The sequence below is a fragment of the Pyxicephalus adspersus genome, chromosome 6 (assembly GCF_032062135.1).
Source record: "Pyxicephalus adspersus chromosome 6, UCB_Pads_2.0, whole genome shotgun sequence".
Taxonomy (NCBI): domain Eukaryota; kingdom Metazoa; phylum Chordata; class Amphibia; order Anura; family Pyxicephalidae; genus Pyxicephalus; species Pyxicephalus adspersus.
In genome coordinates, this window is record NC_092863.1 from 46,426,100 (window position 1) to 46,444,605 (window position 18,506).

An 18,506-nucleotide genomic window follows, 5' to 3' on the forward strand; every position below is an offset into this window, starting at 1 on the left:
AATGCCATCTATAAGCAAACATCATGCAATACAAGGTATTAAATTCAAATAAATAACTAAAGTGCAAACCAAGAGACGTCCAGCAAATTTTTTACTGCCATTTGTCCATGGTGAATATTATAAAACACAGAGCAATTTTAAAAACTAAACCCAAACCTGAACAAGGCAAACTGTAATAGCAATTAGGTTCGATAAGTGCCTACAAGGGGTGTATACAAGTAAAGTGGTGTGACCATGTAACGCTTATTATAGAAAGAACAATAGATGCCAGACTACACTTCCCAGCTTACAAGTATTGCAGGATAACCCTTGTGCCTACATGAGTGGGCAGGAACTCTTGTACACAGGAAGGAGGTGGTACTTTCTTAAGTCAATGTGAATAGGTGCACAGCTACACAATGGGTTTTTGAATTGGAAAAGTTAATTTACAAAAAGGTGACACTTATTTACATGTAATTAGATCTAATTGATGTAGTTAATCTAGATTTATTTACATCCCATGCATGCATTTAAAATAAAAGATGTTTTAGTTTTGCTTATTCTAAACTAGCTTTATCATTTTAAATGGTATTAGTTGCCAAGTAGCATTCATAAATGCTTTATCTGACTGGTGTAATGGTGAAAATCCTATTTTCCTACTTTGCTGTAAGTGCTGTGGAAGCTAAAGTGTTTAGACAAGTTGGCAAAAGGCGTTCAGGTGTGTGTATATGCATGTCAGAAGAGGAGGGAACACTGGAGGGTGATCTGACACATTAGTTTTATGAGAACAAACATTTGTTGCTAGAAGGAGTCTGTGAATTTCATTCTTGAAACGCAGAACACCTGCCCAGAAGAGGTGGAGTCCAGACTGCTGAACAGGAGTGTGCGTGCCAAGCCAACATAAAAGGGAAAGTAGCAGCACTATCGAACAACAATATTGAAATGAAAAAAAAAATGCAAAAACCCGGCATGCAGTTTGTGTATACTTTAAAAGCAACAGGCCCATTAAATAGTATGATACAAAGGTCAGTTAGTTAACCAAAGGTACTTCCTGTGCAGCTTACTGTAAAATATATTTGTAAAACAAGAACAGCTTTACCCAAAACTGATATGACCAGTTTTGAATGGCTTCTTCTGGTCATTGCAATACTCACAAACTGCACCTAAACCATGTTTCAAAAAATGGCTTTTTAATTTGCATGGTTAAAATAAAAAATGCAGTCATCCCATCAGCTGTGCATTGGTGGGACCCTTGAAGTCTTACAGACCTAAAGCTATGCTGTGATGAGGTCACAATGAGAAACATCCAACAGCATTGGTCAGTGGAAGACAAACTAAAGTTTTAAACTGCAAATCTTCAGGAACTTCTGTTTGGAAGCAGGGACTAGACTTAGAAGATCTTGTAGAGGAAAAGTACTTCTCTATGCAAGTTAGATCCAACAGATAGCTTCCCTATCCCTGGCAATCTAATGTCCCTGTGACATTAGATTGCCATGAAACTCTGTTAAAAACTCTGCTGCCTGACATGCAAAGTCTCTTCTGCAGAAATACTTCTAATAAAGCACTCCTATATTTGCCTCCAAACATGAAAACTACCTATTTTATTTTTCATACTGCACAGTAAGAGATGGAGCTTTATAGGTTATGTCAAACCCTGGCTTCTGGTATGTCTTGCATATGTTAAAAGTGAGATCTCCCCACAACATTTCCCAGTCAGTAGGTATTTGAAAGAAACAGCTTCATACAGGGGTTCAACATTTCTGTGGCTCATGCAGGCCAGCTAGTCCTAGTCAAGTAATACTCCTTGTTCTTTGCCTGATGTCTTCCCTTCCTTTCTCTCACCATCTCCATATTTCTTCTCTTACATCTCTTATATTTCTTCTAATTTTATTTTTTTCTTATTTGCCTTTGGGTTGCTTAGAAGGTTTTACATATCTGAGGAACTTTGGATATGGTGTAGAATATTTCAAGCTACAATTGTGGCTACTGTTTGTGCTATGCATTGACTTGATTCTTTTGTATTCTTGCAATTGAGAAATGTCCTGTACCTACTCAACGTGTTTCTCTTTTTTTTGTAAATTTTCATTGCAAAAAAAAAAAAAATAAACAAAATTGTTTAATGCATCTACACAAAGCATACCCAAAGTTGTTCCTTCACATCAGGCATAACCTTATATAACAGAGGGCACGTTTCATGAAAGCACATTGTCAGGCAGATAAAAAGGCACTAATATTCTGGTCATAAAGTAGTTAATCTCCATTCCAGACACACCCTGGCAGGAGAAGATTCACAGAAAAAGGAGGGGGTGGGGGCAGTGTTGCCCTGGGGCACAAGGTGTGCCTGTAATCTAGCAATATGGGCTCAGAATGAAGGCAGTGGGCTGGAGATTCCAGTTTGATAACTAGGCAAGGAAGAAATGTTATAGGGCCAAGTGAAAAGCTCATAAAAAGCAAAGAAATACAAAGTAAGCATACATAGTGACTGTGTGTAGAGGACTAAAGTTGACTCCACTGCCCACTATCTCGTGCAAGTACTAAAATGTGGCACACCCGACTGGAGAGATACAGATCTGGCACTGGTAAACTGATCTTTGAACAGAGAGCGAAAGAGCATAAGAAACATGTGTAACTACTAGAAATGTAGAAAACATTTAGCATATTAATTATACTTTCCACACTATTTTATGCCTCTGTATTAGTCAAACCTGCCTGCAAAATGTGGAATATAAGTAGACCTACATAAGAAAAGACCTTCTGCACTAGTACAGTTCTTCTTTCATTTCTACAGGCACAGGAAGCACACAGACTAAAGTCCATCTGTACTGAAATATAAGACTACACAGTGCTGCTCAGTGCATTTAAGAAGAACTCCACTAAGCACTATTTGCATCTGGACCCTCCCGTCTATTTGCTGACCACATAACACATCCCCAGCTGAAACATAGAACACAACAAGCCTTTCTTGCATAATACACTCAGTATTTCTGGTATCCCTGTGGCATTTGGTTCCACTCAAATTCTGAAATGAATCATATTAGATTCTGTGAAGGGACTCTCCTCTTCAGCATGTCACATCTAAAGCCCCATACAGTTGTCAGATAGACATCACATTTCTGACACTGGAAACAATCTTTTCTCATCGTTTCTGGTGACAAGAGAATGAACAAGTGCTGTACACACACACACACACACAACTGTTCTGTTCTATGGAGAGGGCAGCAAGAAGAGAGAGAGTAACACCTTGTTGTGGGTTTCCCCCATAGTCATTTATTGATCTGCCAGAGCAGACTGATAATTATCATTGGGGGACTGCTACAAATGATGGATTTTTTTTTTTTTTGCCAGAGATGATCACAAATATTCATCTCAGACAACAATCATTTATCATGTGTATGTAACTTTACAACGTCTGAGAATGTGACTTCTAATAATATTCCTGTATTTTACATGCCATTTATGATGAAGTGGAGCAATGGTATAGCATGGCTCCCACTAACTTTCAAAGCTCTTGAAGTGCAAAAAAACTATTACATTCTATTGTCCAATTTACATCGTTTATTGGACCATAATACAAGTTGAGGCAAACATGGTTAGCTGCAGAGATTGAACAGCTTTGCCTTGAAAAATTACACGTATATGGACAGATATTATTTTTTTTTGAGAATCATTACTATCTTTAATACTTTACAAAGAACATTGATTCATTCATAACACTTTGCACCCTCAACAAATGCTAAAACAGGCCAACATCCCTGACAAGCCATACACAGATACACCCACAGCTCAATAATAGATGGAAAGAAGGATAAACTGTATGATTGGTGTAGACCTACACAGGAACAAGACATTCATAATATGTGATGGGAACGACATCACCACATAACAGACCCAAATTAACTGCAAACTTTGCTAACTACGAGTGTGACAACTCTTTCAACTAAAGCTATTTTTATTATAAGCAAAGAGATCACTAAATGTACCTTGTTCTAGTAAAAAAAAAAAATATTTCTGCCAACAAGTTAAAATGCAAACAAAGGCAATATCCAGGATGCCAGTAGATTTTAGTTACTTTTACTTCCCATCAACTGTGAATGGGTCATACAATGTCTAATAACTGCAAACCCTTTAAACATTTCTGCATTGAGTTAAAAGTAAAATAGTGTGAGGGTATTACACCATGTATCCATTACCCGGTCACAGAGTTGCCCAGACCAATGTAGATCCTTATCTTTTTACATTTTTTTGCAGGGCTATACAGAAAAGTACTGTTTGAGTTGTCAGTGTTAGGTTTCAGTGTATCTGGAGTAAAATCTATGCCACAGAAGCTATTACGCTGGAACCTAACACAAAGGTGTCCAGGTGGGTATCTAGGTGCATTGTTGTTTATTTGCAAAACTCACCCCCTCCCCCTTAACCACACAGACCGCCACCTCTCACCCTCCAACTTGCCCAGCAGGCGTCTCAGGCTCTGTGGAATGCAGACCAGCCCCAGGCACCAGCTCAGGACCTTCCCAGTAAACTGTTTGCCAACTCTGTATGTCTTTTAAACAGAGGCACAGTGAACACCAAGAACCTGAGGGGGAGGGGAAGCTGCAGGGGCAAAGCAGATAAAATTAAGCTTGTATCAGTCTTTAAAAGATTAAGTTGGTTACCACAGAAAGTATCTGTATGCATTGTAAATGGAGACTATGCACCTAGCTAGCACCTAGACTATGCACCTAGCTAGCATGTCGTGCCCCTTTAGTGCCAAGGTTTCAGGAGATGGCCAATAGCTAGAAGATAAGACTTCATAAAATCTTAACATACATTTGTTCTGAAAGTTTGTAGCCCATCTAAAAATTACAATTATCTTTTAACTAGAATTAAACTAAAAATGCAAAACCCAGACATTCCATGGCTTTTATTTTTTATTTTAACTAGAGACAGTAGTAATTATTTACCCCATTATAGCCATAATGTAATTTCTTATAAACTAATCCTACTAAGGTACCAAACAAGATTTAGCAGTGCAATGCATACCTTTATATGACCCCTCCAGCACCTCCGTGCCCTGAATCCCTGACTCCTTTAATAAGATCTTGGTAGGTAGTGTCAAAAGCTGGCCCATCCCTTACCACATGCTATCACTATAATAGGTGGCCTTACTGCCCCCAGAAACCATGCGGGAGGAGGGAAGATACACTTAAAGGTGAACACTGCAGTGTTAGAGCTTTCCAGGTACCAGTATGCAAGGTTATAAAACATAAGGAGAGAATACAAACTCCATGCAGATTTTCCCTACAAAAACACTAACATTGCAAGAGTGGCAACTATAAACCACAGATACAATGCCCATTTGAATGAAAGTGTCTTTAGAAATCACAGCCTAATGATTATCATTCTGTCAGGAACTATTCAGCAGTCTGCTTAGCAAGTGATCACAAGTTGCAGCCAATGTAGCATTTTCTGCACTTCATTTTCTTTCAAATCAGCACGGAGACAAACATCTCCATACTTTGGGAGACTGGTCATATTATTAAAACCATTCCTGCCCTCCAGTCTGCTCCTACCCAGAGTTATATAAAGACATCACATAAAAGTCTACCAAACTATCCCTTGTATTTATTTACTTGAGTGCTAGTATCTACAACAATATATCTCACATGGGGGGGTTGATTCTTGAGAAGATTCTACCAGCACACACCTTACATAAGTCGAGATGAAAAAAGAAATAAAACATACACACTTCCATAAATTTCTCTTATGTTTCCACAGCAATGTTATAAAGAAAGAAAGTAAATACAAAACAGTCTGTCCCAGGTAATTTAATATCCTAAACAAGCATTCGTTTAGGACAAACTTTACAAGGCATGTAGCTAAAATTATTATTTTTATAAGTTTGGAATGAACACAAGCAAAAGTGTGTGGTATCTTTAGGTTTTCCAGATCTGTCAGCCAAGTCAAGCAAGGAAGAGCAAGCCTAAGTACACGTGTGTAAATGTGTGGTTTGGAACAGGTACAACCGCGATTAGCGTTACGAATCACTAAACTGCAGCGGCTGATCCAGTTTCATGCCAGACCTTTTTGTCAGTTGTGTTTTCTAGAGAAATAATCACAACAATATAATACCTGCTTGTTAATAGCCTTTGTGTTTGCACATATGCTTTTTTTCTTTTTTTTTTTACTCTCCCCCTGAGAAAAGCAAGAAGCCTGATGCACCCCTCCTCCTACTGCCCACCCAGCAAGGTACCAGCTGTGCATTTAGAGCCCTGCAGGCAGAGTCATGCCCAGCAACTGTAGTTAGGTTGTGTTCCTAGAAAGGACAGGTAAACCATTAGCTCTGTTCTTCTCTTGTGGATCTGGAATCACACTGTGCATACAAAAAACATTCACAGATTACAAATTAAAGCACTGTTAAGCTGCGTACACACCTGCAATTTTTCTCGTTGGAAAGGATCTTTCACGATCCTTTCCAACGAGAAAAGACTGCACGATGCATGAACGATGCTGTACATACAGCACCGTTCATGCTCTATGGAGAGGGGAGGGGGAGAGCGACGGAGCGGCACCCTGCTGCGCGCTCTCCCCTTCCCTTTCATTAGGATCGGTCGTCGTCCATCGTCCATGGATCCACCAGGACGGTCGTCGGACGATGGACGACGACCGACTGTACACACGGCAGATTTTCGCCCGATAATTGGCCGATACCGATTATCGGGCGAGAAAAATTTGCCGTGTGTACGCAGCTTAAGAAGCGTTCACCTAATTTGAAATGAAGAAAGATAATGCCTTTGATAACTTTATGCTCCTACCTAAAATACAATATGGGATTTAGTGAGTAATAGAACATTTGAATATGACTGCATAACACCTCTTTTCTACAACTAGGTTTTCAGACTCTATATTCACAAGAATGAATGCGCCTCTCTAGAACCACAGCATCCATCACTCAATGGCTCCAGATAGAAAAGCAAACAGGAGGTAAACCGTGTGACAGGAGCAGGCTTTGTACAGGCCTAGCGTCCTCACCAAGCCTTACTCGTACAACCGGGCAGATATAGCTGCCAGTTTAACACACCTGGCCTTTTATGCCGATTAGTCATGTACGTTGTTTGTTTCCATGGAGTGCAGATAAACAGTGACAACACTGCTTCTCTTCCTGGCTGGTAGGGGAAGAAAGTTCAATATTAAGTATAAGTCTAAGAAAATGCAAGGTTGGGTATGCATTCATTTAGGAAAAATTCTATAGAAATTGGATCATTAATACGCAAATTTGGATTCAAATTAATAAACGAAGGCATATGTTTTTATATCCTAGACCAGTGGTCGCCAACTGTTTGTCCGCAGCTCTGGCCAGTGTGCCCCCCAACAGGGTCAGGAGAAGGACCCTGCTGGGGGGTGCACCAGCCAGAGCTAGGGACCTTGTCTCCCCATATGGACACAACCCACTCACTTTCCCATCGCAGGTCTGAGAGTGGGTAAGTTCTGGCATCATGACGTCACTCTAGGGAAGTGTGACACACAGCTCTCTGTGCATGCAGTCTGGATTCTGTGCATTTAGTGGTCCGTAGGTCCGAAAAGGTTGGTGACCACTGTCCTAGACCATTTAGGCTACATACTGGTATACCTTCTAAAGCTGTATCGGGATTCAAGGTATAGCAAACATCCCCAGCTTATTTGTGTTCGATTTTGGAACTAGGAAGGGGGATCGATTGTACTGATCTAAAAAAAAAAAAAAAAAACAATGGGGCGCTAAATCAGCCACTATTATCTAGATACACAGAAGAGCTCTGCAGTTTCACATTCTTAAATCTGCCTAGGTGCTATGGTCACAATGGTGGCATTGTCTCTTACCATTTTGCACTTTATTTTTTTATGCTAGGGGAAATTAATAAGTATAATAAGACTTGCCCTACTTTGACAGTAAAAGCAAGATTTCAGAAGTAAGAGTGGTAGTTATTAGAAGGCTTGAAAAATTAACAGAACTAAGTTATAGAAGATATATACTATGGGCAAGTGCACCTGGTTACTGAAAGAGCTTACACCAATACCACATTTAAGTGCGGCCAAATGGCTATTGCTTCCTTTCCAATGGAGAAAAGGGAAGCAGATCTCTTAAAGCAAAAGTAGGTGGATCTCAGAGATCACATCAGCCTATGGTAATGTGTGCCGGAATAAGCAGATGTCGGGCCACCTGGAGTCTCCCAGAGACATCTGCCTATCTTTAGCTTGCATATATTGAGCAGGTCTTGCTTCTGTAATATCCCAAAAACAAACTAATCAGTGGGTAATGTGGTTCACAACCATGTTCACCTAACAGACATTTTAGCAATAGCTCCACCCTGGTATATTTTAATTAGGTTAAGAGAGCTGGGTAAGTAAGGATCAAAAATGATTAGACAAGTTTTCCAACCTGTCCCAATTGCTTCAGACCCAGACTGTTTGTGTCCATTGGTGCCCAGCAGACACTAGATGGTCACAGAGTTCAGCCAAATCAGAAAGTTGTATAAGAACACAATGATCTAACTACATAAAATATATATTTAGACAGCAACTGATTCAACACCTTCAGACCAGGCATGCATTGTTAGACACCAAATATCCTAATATCTGTTACTGCCAAAATAATATTATTGTTAATAATAGAACAACTGAAATATCCTCAAAAAGGACATATATTTTAGTATGTACATAAATGGAACTATATTTATTTGTAAATACAGCCGCCAGGAATACACAAGGACTGCATTAGCTTGTATTTTAAATTAAGATGAGGTCTTTCTAAAGGAGCAGACGATATTGCAATAAATGACACAGGAGGGAGAGAGACACTGAGCCTCTGGCCTCTTGCAGCTGGGATGTAATTAAGGCCTGAAAGAGGTAATCCTAAGAAAGGGACATTCACAGGAGGGGGCAGGGTAAAGTGATACAATAATTTAAGGAGTAGCTCTTGAAACTAAAGGCAGCGCACACCCCTGTTACAATGCCCTCTCCTTGGTGAATCCTAAGTCAAATTTAGATTACATGTGGCCAATGAAGTAAGTGACCCCGGCTGACCACTATCAGCCCTGAGCAGGACGCTGCTTTTGACATCGTAAGCAGACAACACTTTATTATTCTGGACCTCCATTTGCCTGAAAATGGTGTAATGACAGATGCATTCTAACTTAACATATGTGAACATGCAATTTATTGTCAAAATGCTTATCGGCTTATGTATCATTATACACACCCTCATGTACATTTGCAATTATATATATATATATATATATATATATATATATATATATATAAATATTTTTTTTTTTTTGCAGAAAAATACAGAATTATTATTATTGCATTTGCACCGAATATGCCTTTCAGAAGTTTTACAGATATTGTCAATACCAATTCAATATTTACTTTGCAATATACACATACTATCAGAAAGGCCATAGAAGAAAATTAGTTAATTAAGAAATATCCTTAATACCTAGGGCTTGTTTTCCCCACATGTCATGTGACCATAACTTCCAGCCTCAGCAATAAGCAAGCATTAATTATTAAAATGGTTGCTGTCACTGGGCCGGCCCTTAACCTCCTCACCCTGAGGTGCATCTTTTAGTGCAGGGCACACACATGATCTAAAGAGGGAGGAGGATGCCTTTCATTCTGAATAAAGAATTCTTTTCATACACGAGACACCCATTTGAAAACCTTCATACACAAATATATCTAAGCCTCCCTGAAAGCTCAACAGCTTGTCAATGTATACAAGGGTAAGGTTTTCAGAACCTCTTCATGCTGTAGTGAGCCAGGGTCCTCTGAAGCATTCATGCCAATTGCTGTTCACAACAATAGCAATTTGCTTAAAATGCAAACTATGTACCGGGCAGCTAGAGACCTGTCGAGTAAAATTCTAAACAGACTGAGTCAGAACCCCCCTCCCCAAACAGTACTAGCCTTTCCTATCATATTACCAGACCCCTGAAAATACTTTACAGGTTTAAATACATTCACCAGTTGGATGTGAATTCACAATGAAGTTTAAAATAATAAAGATGCCAGGTTTGCTTAATATCCCCGATAACATGAAGCATAAATATTACCTTGGCAGAAGGCCTGCCTAATAAATGCTCTTCAGCTCTTTAAAACGGTATTAAAGAAATAAAACAAAAAGATAATAACTACCACAGGCACAGTGTTATATATAACCCTATTTATCTAGCACATTATAACCCAAAATCATAAAGCATTACCACTGCTGGCTCTCACTGTAGATAGTACACGGCAGAGCTCAGATTCATTTGGAAGACGACCCTTGCAGGCGAATATATCTACTGTACAGTAGTACTATCTATCCCAGGCAGATACAACAGAAAACAGGATTGAACAGTTTTTAAGGTCTATATGTGAAAAACTGAATGCTGGTGCTTTATGCAACAGGGCATATGCTAAATCCTAATACACAGGTAGAAAATGCCCACATGAGCCAAGTTTGGTATACTAAACTAATCAAAATGTCAGATTTGGGTAAAAGCAAAAAAGCCTTCTGATTCAGAATAACCATTACCAGTAATTGGTTTGCCAGAAAGAAAATTGTCATGTGGCACTCTGGCAGCGTACTTTATAACAATCACAATAATAAAGCCTTTTGGAATTTGTTTACAACTGCAATTCTTTTGGGGGGCCAAGGCAATTCAGTTTAGTTCTCAATCTGTGGTATGTGCACCCCAAGGGTTTAGGAACATTAGGATAAAGGATTGTTATATATTAATAAATATCAATAAATGAACATGTGTTATTACTCATGCCAGATTGTACTTGTTAAACAATTGCCCCCCTTGTTAAAAAATGGGAACATACTTCTAAAGCTTCCCTGTAAATATTTCTACAGACACATAAAACCATGATATTCTAGTGAGAAGAATGGGTTAAGGAAATAAAGGCTGGAAGCTAATAAATAAATACACCCATCAGGAACGCTGCCAGTTTGCCAACACGAGCCTGTTTTGCTTTCAGTGTGTGGATGACCTGGAGCGGAGGAAATGCATTTCCAGGAATTTCTGACACTCGTTACCATTCACGCTATGTAAGCTGGCATCTGCCCATGTAACCCAAGAGCAAAGGCAGAGAACACAGACAATGGCTCTCGTGCCGAATATACATCTGTCTGCCCAACATCTAGGGGACCTTCTGTACAGACCAGGACTTCACTTAAAAAATGGGACACTGCCAATCTCTTGTCATCTCTGGTATATATTCAAATGCAAAGTATAGAAATTCATAACATTCAGTAAGAAACAAGTTTCATGTCCATTAATGTATAAAGGATAAAATGATTCCCTTCACGTAATGACAAGCAGATCGCTTTAAAAAAACAGAAAAGTTATGTTTGTGGCCAAAAAACAAACAACCCCTTTATACTCATACACCTTAACACTCATGCTTTTATGCAAGGCTTAAAAAAAACTCATGTTTGGCCTAAAGTAAACATGTACTGCAGAAGTTCAGCATGTCACCAACCATTCTACCCTGCCATTCCATTTTTCGGACTGGAGCTCTGTAAAATACCTAGGAGAACATACATTGCTAGGCCTGAGTAGGTGGGGAAAGATTCTTTACTCGACCTGAAGTGTGAGCTAGAACATTATATGGGTCTTTGGATGGCACTCTGGCTGGTAACAGGGAGGCAAATGGAAGCCAAGTATAAACAGCAGAGGAGGCAGGCTACTCCTCCTCTGCTGAGTACAGGTCTGGTTTCAAATAGTAGGTAAACTGACCCTAAACAATCATTTAGGCTTATTTCCAATTGTAGTTGTAACAAATGCCTTGATATCCTAAAATAGTTGTTGTTCCAGGAATTCATCCGGCAGCTACCAATCTAAATTGCCCACCAAAGTAATGAATGCGGATGACCATCTGGACAAGCGGTTATCTGCGGCTGCCACTTTAAGTACTATGAATGGTGCAATTTCATGTTTTTTTTTTACAAGCAAAAGGCTAGTGCCAGATAAATGCAGGGTAGTCAACTGCTAATGTGAACTAAGCCTAAAAGGAAAATAATAAAAGAGTTAAAGTGTTCGTTTATACAGAAAAACAAATACAAGGCTAAAGCAACAAAGTAATTTTTAGCATTTCATAAAAATTTTTATGCAGTCATTTGAGACAAGCTTGGCCTATTACCTCATAGGGATACTCTAGGGTACACAAAGTAGCTTCTTCCTTTGATTTTCCAGATTCTGGATTGCAGCCAGCCTCACTAGTAAAGACCCTGCAGTTTGGAATGTTTTCAATGCATTTCCTCCACACAGGCTGATTCATGCTTTACAAGCCTGACCTACATGTTACAGTCACACAGATATGCAGCATGGGACAGCCATCTCTTTTCAGATAGTACATGAGCCCTGCATGCCACATGAAGGAAGAGGAATCAGCAGTTAACATAGACAGCATTTCTTAACATAAAAACACTGGGCTTCTCTGTCAGCAGAAATAGAATTCTATAGCAAGAGAGTTCTACAGTCCTCAATATTTGGTTCCACTTAACTAAGAAGCATGCCAATCTCACCATCTTTTCTCATACATAAAACCTGACATTGTACAGAACTCTGAAGTTAGGACACTGGAATTTTTTTTGAGGTTGACCAGGCAAGATTAGGATTGGAAGTCTCTTCAGAATGTATATTTAAAAATATATATATTAATATATATGAAATCTGAAGACCTATGGACATGATATGAATGCTTATAATTTGATGCCATGTAGAGAAGAATACAACTTTTGGACTGTACTATAGCACACACATTTTGGTCCTTCCACACAGGAACCTATCCAGAAACTAAGCCCCATGGGTATGTTCAGAAGAGAGCTCTAAAGGATGCTGGACACACTTATCACAGAAAGTGTTTCCGTTGGTTGATGCATTATTGGAATAAAGAAAAAAGCCCCCGAGTAATGGAGAAGCTTTCAGGGAGATGGAGAATGGCTCTTGATCTGTAATGCAGGAGGGGTGAGAGGCCAGAGAGAAACGAGCTTATGTATTATTCACAGTGCACCCAGAGAATAACCAGGCCAAGAGCCAGTTACATTGCAAAGGAAGCCACGCACAATGCAGATACTAAATTTTCTACATGTGACTCAAAATTACAGACGGAAACACGCACACAAATTTTCTGGGCACCTATTCTATGTGGAGAATGCAACAAGATCACAAGTTTCTGAGTGTCTACATTTTCTACCACTCGCCCTTACTGAATTACAACAATCATCATTACGTTTGCTGCCTATGAAGTGACAAGCCTATTAAAGACAATGAGTACAGTAAAATGTTCAGAGCAGCAGGTTCATCCAGTATTTCCACCCTTCCATGCTCCACGTATTTTTGATGTAGAGCTAGCCGGTCATCATTGTCATATAGGATAGAGAAGGAACCACCCTTACTTTCCTTGGATGGGTGGGAACATGATACATTTTCTTGCAGAGGTATTATTTGGGCTTTTACAGGTTGCACTATTTGGCCATTGTTAAAGCTAAAATCCCCTTTAGCTGGCACGCTAAATAACTTAACATTTAAAAAAAATTCCAGAGACTTTATTTATTCCCTAACAAAGATGGCATCAGCGTTAAATGTTCGTAGTCATTTTCAAAGGAAACCCAAAACAGATGGTGATAAAGCCACAACGCCACACAACTACCCCACCTCAGACATCCTGTTGTATTACAGTATTGTAATACAACATGATCCCATAGATCCTATACAAAATATAAACTGAAACACATATTTGGCAGCTTTAGGTACAAAATGATCAACACATCACAGACCCTGCAGATTGCACATTGTGGCCCAAACTGTACCAATCAGCTGTCAAATGAAAAATAAGATGTGACCATTACATATAGAACCCAAGAAATGTACATAAAGATAGTGCTCTAGTCATTCCTATAGTCAGTCTATGTCATTGTATGAAAGAAGAAATTACATAGAAGAATATGAAATAAAATATAATTAAACATAAAAATGAATACTACTATATACATTTAGACTAGTTCAATGTTAGTGATTAATATACGTTCTATGCTGTTTTTAGTTGGTTGCAGAAATACGTGCCAGCAGCGAGATCTGTCACAAGACTTGCTTGCACAGAAGTCCCATACAGAGCAGCGAGTGAGAAGATTACCCAAGAGCTAGTGGTTTGTTGGGACCAGTTCCAGCAGCAGTCACACCTCACTCTTACTGAAGAACAGGTAGGGCAACCATGAGGCCTTTTATCTGTGCGGTGTCTGCATTTATCTTGGCGATGGATCAAACCCCAGGCTTCATTGTTCCTGAGTTATTACTAAGCAGAGACTTTTCAGGAATTGCTGGTTACCGTTAACTCATTATGGAACCAGCAATAAAAACAAATGAAAATAAAAAGTCTAATATTGGAAATAACGGGATGTGCAATTGACTCTCATACTATAAGGAGTAGGAAGCACTGCATGCATTGCTGAAAGACTACAACCAGCATTGATTAGCTTGTTGGGTTTAAATAAGCTTCCATTGTGCAACAACCACAGAGCTATATTAAAAAGACAAATTGCAAGACACGGTCTGAATTTTTCACTAGAACATCCTTTCTTTTACAATTGGGTGTATCGTGTATAACTAATCTGTGGTTTAAATCTTCAAATCTCAAATAATTAGGAATGAAAAACATGCTGCCATATGTACTCAATGCTTCAGGATTAGGATTTGTGCATACTGAGAACCATGCACAACCTGTTTTATTGTACAGAGAGAGAACTTCACCCTAGACTATTCACAAGTGTGGGGGGGATAAAATATCTACTATTTTGTATTAATAACAACACTTTTTATTACAATACAGAATGATACACTGTAAAAACATACAATGTTAAGAATACAAGGGGATAATGATCCTGCTCCCCAGAGCACACCCAAAACAAAGTTTTTATAAATAAATACATATTTCTAGACTATTGTGCTAAAAAAAAACATTTTATTCATACACCCCCAGGGACAATAGAAAACTCTCCCTTTTCTCCACAAGTGAACATACTTTTTTGATTTTGACTTTGATTGGGATGGCATTTATTCATCTCATAAATGTATAAAGCTTCCAGGGGTAAAGCAGGCAGCAAAAGCGAAACTTGGGGGGGGGGGGGGGGTTTGCTGATGATCATGTGACTGCAAGTCAGATGCAGCAAGGGACCTACCTCTGCATAATAAAAGGGCAGTTTGTGCTGACCCATTGGGGTCAAACTGATTTAAATAATTAAACCTGAAACTGTCAGCCGCCCCCTGTAAATAATAGCCCTGAAGACATCAGGATCAGATTGCTAGTGAAAAGCTAGCCACTTATAGGGTTGCAATTTATCTCCCTTTTCTCTTCTCCTTTGTGCTGGGAGGCATCAGGAAATGTGCCATCCAAGAGGTCTTCACAACCACTCGGCACAGCAACATTTTGCATAACAAGATAAACAATACTCAGTCACTGGGGGGTAAATAAAAGCTCAGGACCAATAGTTCATTACTGACCACTGGTCTTTATACTGTACCTGGCTGGAAGTTATCCAACCCATGCCAATTCAACTTTGTGATACTTTATAATTAGAAACTAAACAAAGGGAGGGGAGGAGGGGGTCCAGTAATTACACAGATGGCGAGAGGCACGCTTCCCAATCTTAACCCTATGCTACGACTCAAAGCGGGTTAAACAAAGACACAAGCACAGGGCATTTCAGCACCAACATAGGCGTTTATTTACTTTCACATAAATCCAGCTTTATTTGGATACATGTATGCTCAGAGCAAAGCTGGGAATGACAAATTTTTCCCCAAAATAACTCTGCTATCATACCAAATAAACACCTCCTTGGCTGCACATTACCATCTGCTTTCAAAAAAATCTCTCTCATACATAGGAGTGCCACTGTTTTACGGCAAGCATTTTCATACAAAATATAGACTGGTGGAAGGCATTGGCAATTGGTAAGATGGTTCTTCTCCAGGTTGCAGATCTTCCCTACTGAATTTGTGCCACAGCTTCCTCATACTGGTACATGACGGGACACGTTTATAACGCATGTGTATCTGTGATCATATTTGTTAAAGGTAACATCGGGCTTGCTCTACCATGATGCTGACAGAGCAGAAAGAAGACTTATTAGTGAAAAGAAAAATGCCACCCGTGCTGTAATTTAAAACAGGCTTCTGCCTAGAAGCGGAGCCAGGGGCACGAGGAGGGGAATGAGCGACGCCTCACTTACATTCCAGGTGTGCTGCTAAGCCAATCACATCCACAACTATTACAGATTTAGCCCAAATTATGACTCCCCTAAGCATTGCCTTCTGAAATGAGAGACGCTTTATATTAAAAACAGGCTGCAATATTCATCATATCTCAGAACAGTACATATATATATTTTTATTATTACTGTAACTGATGGCAACCATTAAAAGTAACCAAAAGCAGCCATATCACAGGCCACTGAAGCCAAACTAGCCCAAGACAGACCTGTACTGCTTACTCCAACGCTGCCCTTTGCTCCTTGCACCATTTCACTGATTAGGATTGTATTCTTTGCCTAATGGCAACCACATTGCACCAACTGGCTCGTGAACTTTTTTTTTTTTTTGGCTGGGTGACTGTATGGTAATACAGACCTAAAATGCCAAACCAGTTGTATCATTCACTAGATCTAAAGTAAAGAGATACACTCACAACAAGACGAAAATGATTAATAGATACAAATGAGTGCCTGACAATTGTGTGTCACCATAGATTATTCCTTGGGACTGCCAATGCAATTCTATACAAGGTCAATCGTTTGGCATCTGGAGTTGGGTTATAAGATGATTTTTACATACAACACATGTGAACACAATTTAAATAAACAATTTCAACGCGTTTAGTTACAGTACTAAAAATAAAATAATCACATTTGATAAGTAGGATAGAATGAGGGATTCCTTGTATTAGGTTATTCTTGGCTCAGACAGGGATCATGATTGAGAATTCTGTAACACATCAGCATAATTGATCAGCCATCGCTGGATATCAAGTACTACATTTCTGTATGTAAAGCACCAATAAATCAGCTGTAAAATCCCATCTTACCATGACGCTTCCCAATTCCAACAACAACATGAACCCACTACTTAGATTTGGGGAATAAGTCAAAGAGCACCTGCGTTAGGTGCGTAGCACCCACACCCCCTATAATAACTCCAAGGTGTATGATGAAGCAGGTATAGCGCTTTTATTTACCTTGATACCATAGCAGAGCAGGTTCCCATCCCTACAACACACACATGCGTGAGAAGCATAAAGATCGCATACGTAGCAAGTCAACGCTCTACGAAATTAACCCTTTGCATGCAGAAACCTGTGCCAGCAATTTGTGCCAGATCAGCGTGTATGGATTGGTGAATGTAAAAAACAAATAATATCACAAATTACAGCGGCTCGGGTAGCAGGATGTGCCCCTATTATATGGGGGCAGAAAAAGAGTTAACATTTACTACAATCTGCTGCCAGTTGCCCTGAGCTCTGAAGGGGTTTCTACGTGTACATACTGTGGATTCTTAGCAAGGTAAGAATAATGTTTTGCTAGTGCAATCAGCACAGATTGATGAAAGCTCAGAACTTATGATGAGCTATAAAGGAAGAAAAAAGGAAGCCAGGCTTCCCTGTGTGTACCCTGCTACACATTCACACCAGTGCCATGTATTGCACCCCACCGGGCAGCTTTGTTACACACTGTTTACAAAGCTGTGGTATGAGGAAAGGTGTAGATCTACCCAAATGACCCCCTGGGAGAGGCAAAGGATGCCCCCCTCCCCCACATAAAGCCCACTTTATGCCAGTGATGCAGTGTGCTGGGGGCAGCTGGCAACAGCAGCAGCAAACTGATTGAGATAAGATTAGCTCCACGCCCACCCACCACACACCTACCACCCCTCCCCACCAGCACCCACCCGTACCCCGGGGTTTTCACCCTCACCAAGCCCCGCGTCTATAGGTGACTCGGCCCCGTACCCTGGCACCGCCTGGCATGCAGCACGCGAGCAGGGACGCAGCCGGGCACTCTCACAGCACAAGGCTGACCCCACTTCTCCATTCACCCCCCGTGTGATATGCACACCCACCTCCCCCTAAAGGGCACCAAGCAGCTTCACTCACCCCCGGCATTGCCCCCGGTAGCCCCCTTCACGTGCCCACCAGCCGTTACCTTACTGCATGTGAGCGGCTCTGTCAGTGCAGCCCCCGGCTCCTCATCTCACAGGCACCCGGCCGCCATCTTCCAGCGTGACGTGGGGACTCACCCCTGACCTGCAATATGAACAGGAGCCAGAGAGAGAAAGGGAGGGAGGGCACGGGGAGAGGTGGTGATAGGGAGGGGAGAGGACACGGGAGGGAGGAGAGAAAGGAGGGCACAGGGCTCACACAGAATGGCACAAGGAGGAGAAACACGGGGCACCCACAGGAGGGGGCTGCTACAATGGAAGCTGGCTCCAGGGGGTGGGGGTACAGTAAATGGCATGGGTTATCAGGGTGAC

The 18,506-nt window shown here is 40.4% G+C and overlaps 1 protein-coding gene across 1 annotated transcript in view; it reads right to left on the bottom strand.

Annotated features, from left to right (window-relative positions):
• The window catches only part of HIC2 (HIC ZBTB transcriptional repressor 2), a 34,134-nt gene extending 15,833 nt beyond the window's left edge, over positions 1–18,301 (bottom strand). Inside the window, exon 1 of the mRNA XM_072415634.1 lies at positions 18,179–18,301. The gene's annotated coding sequence lies outside the window, so the exon portion shown is untranslated. The remainder of the gene's footprint in view (positions 1–18,178) is intronic.
• Between the last annotated feature and the right edge of the window lie 205 nt (positions 18,302–18,506).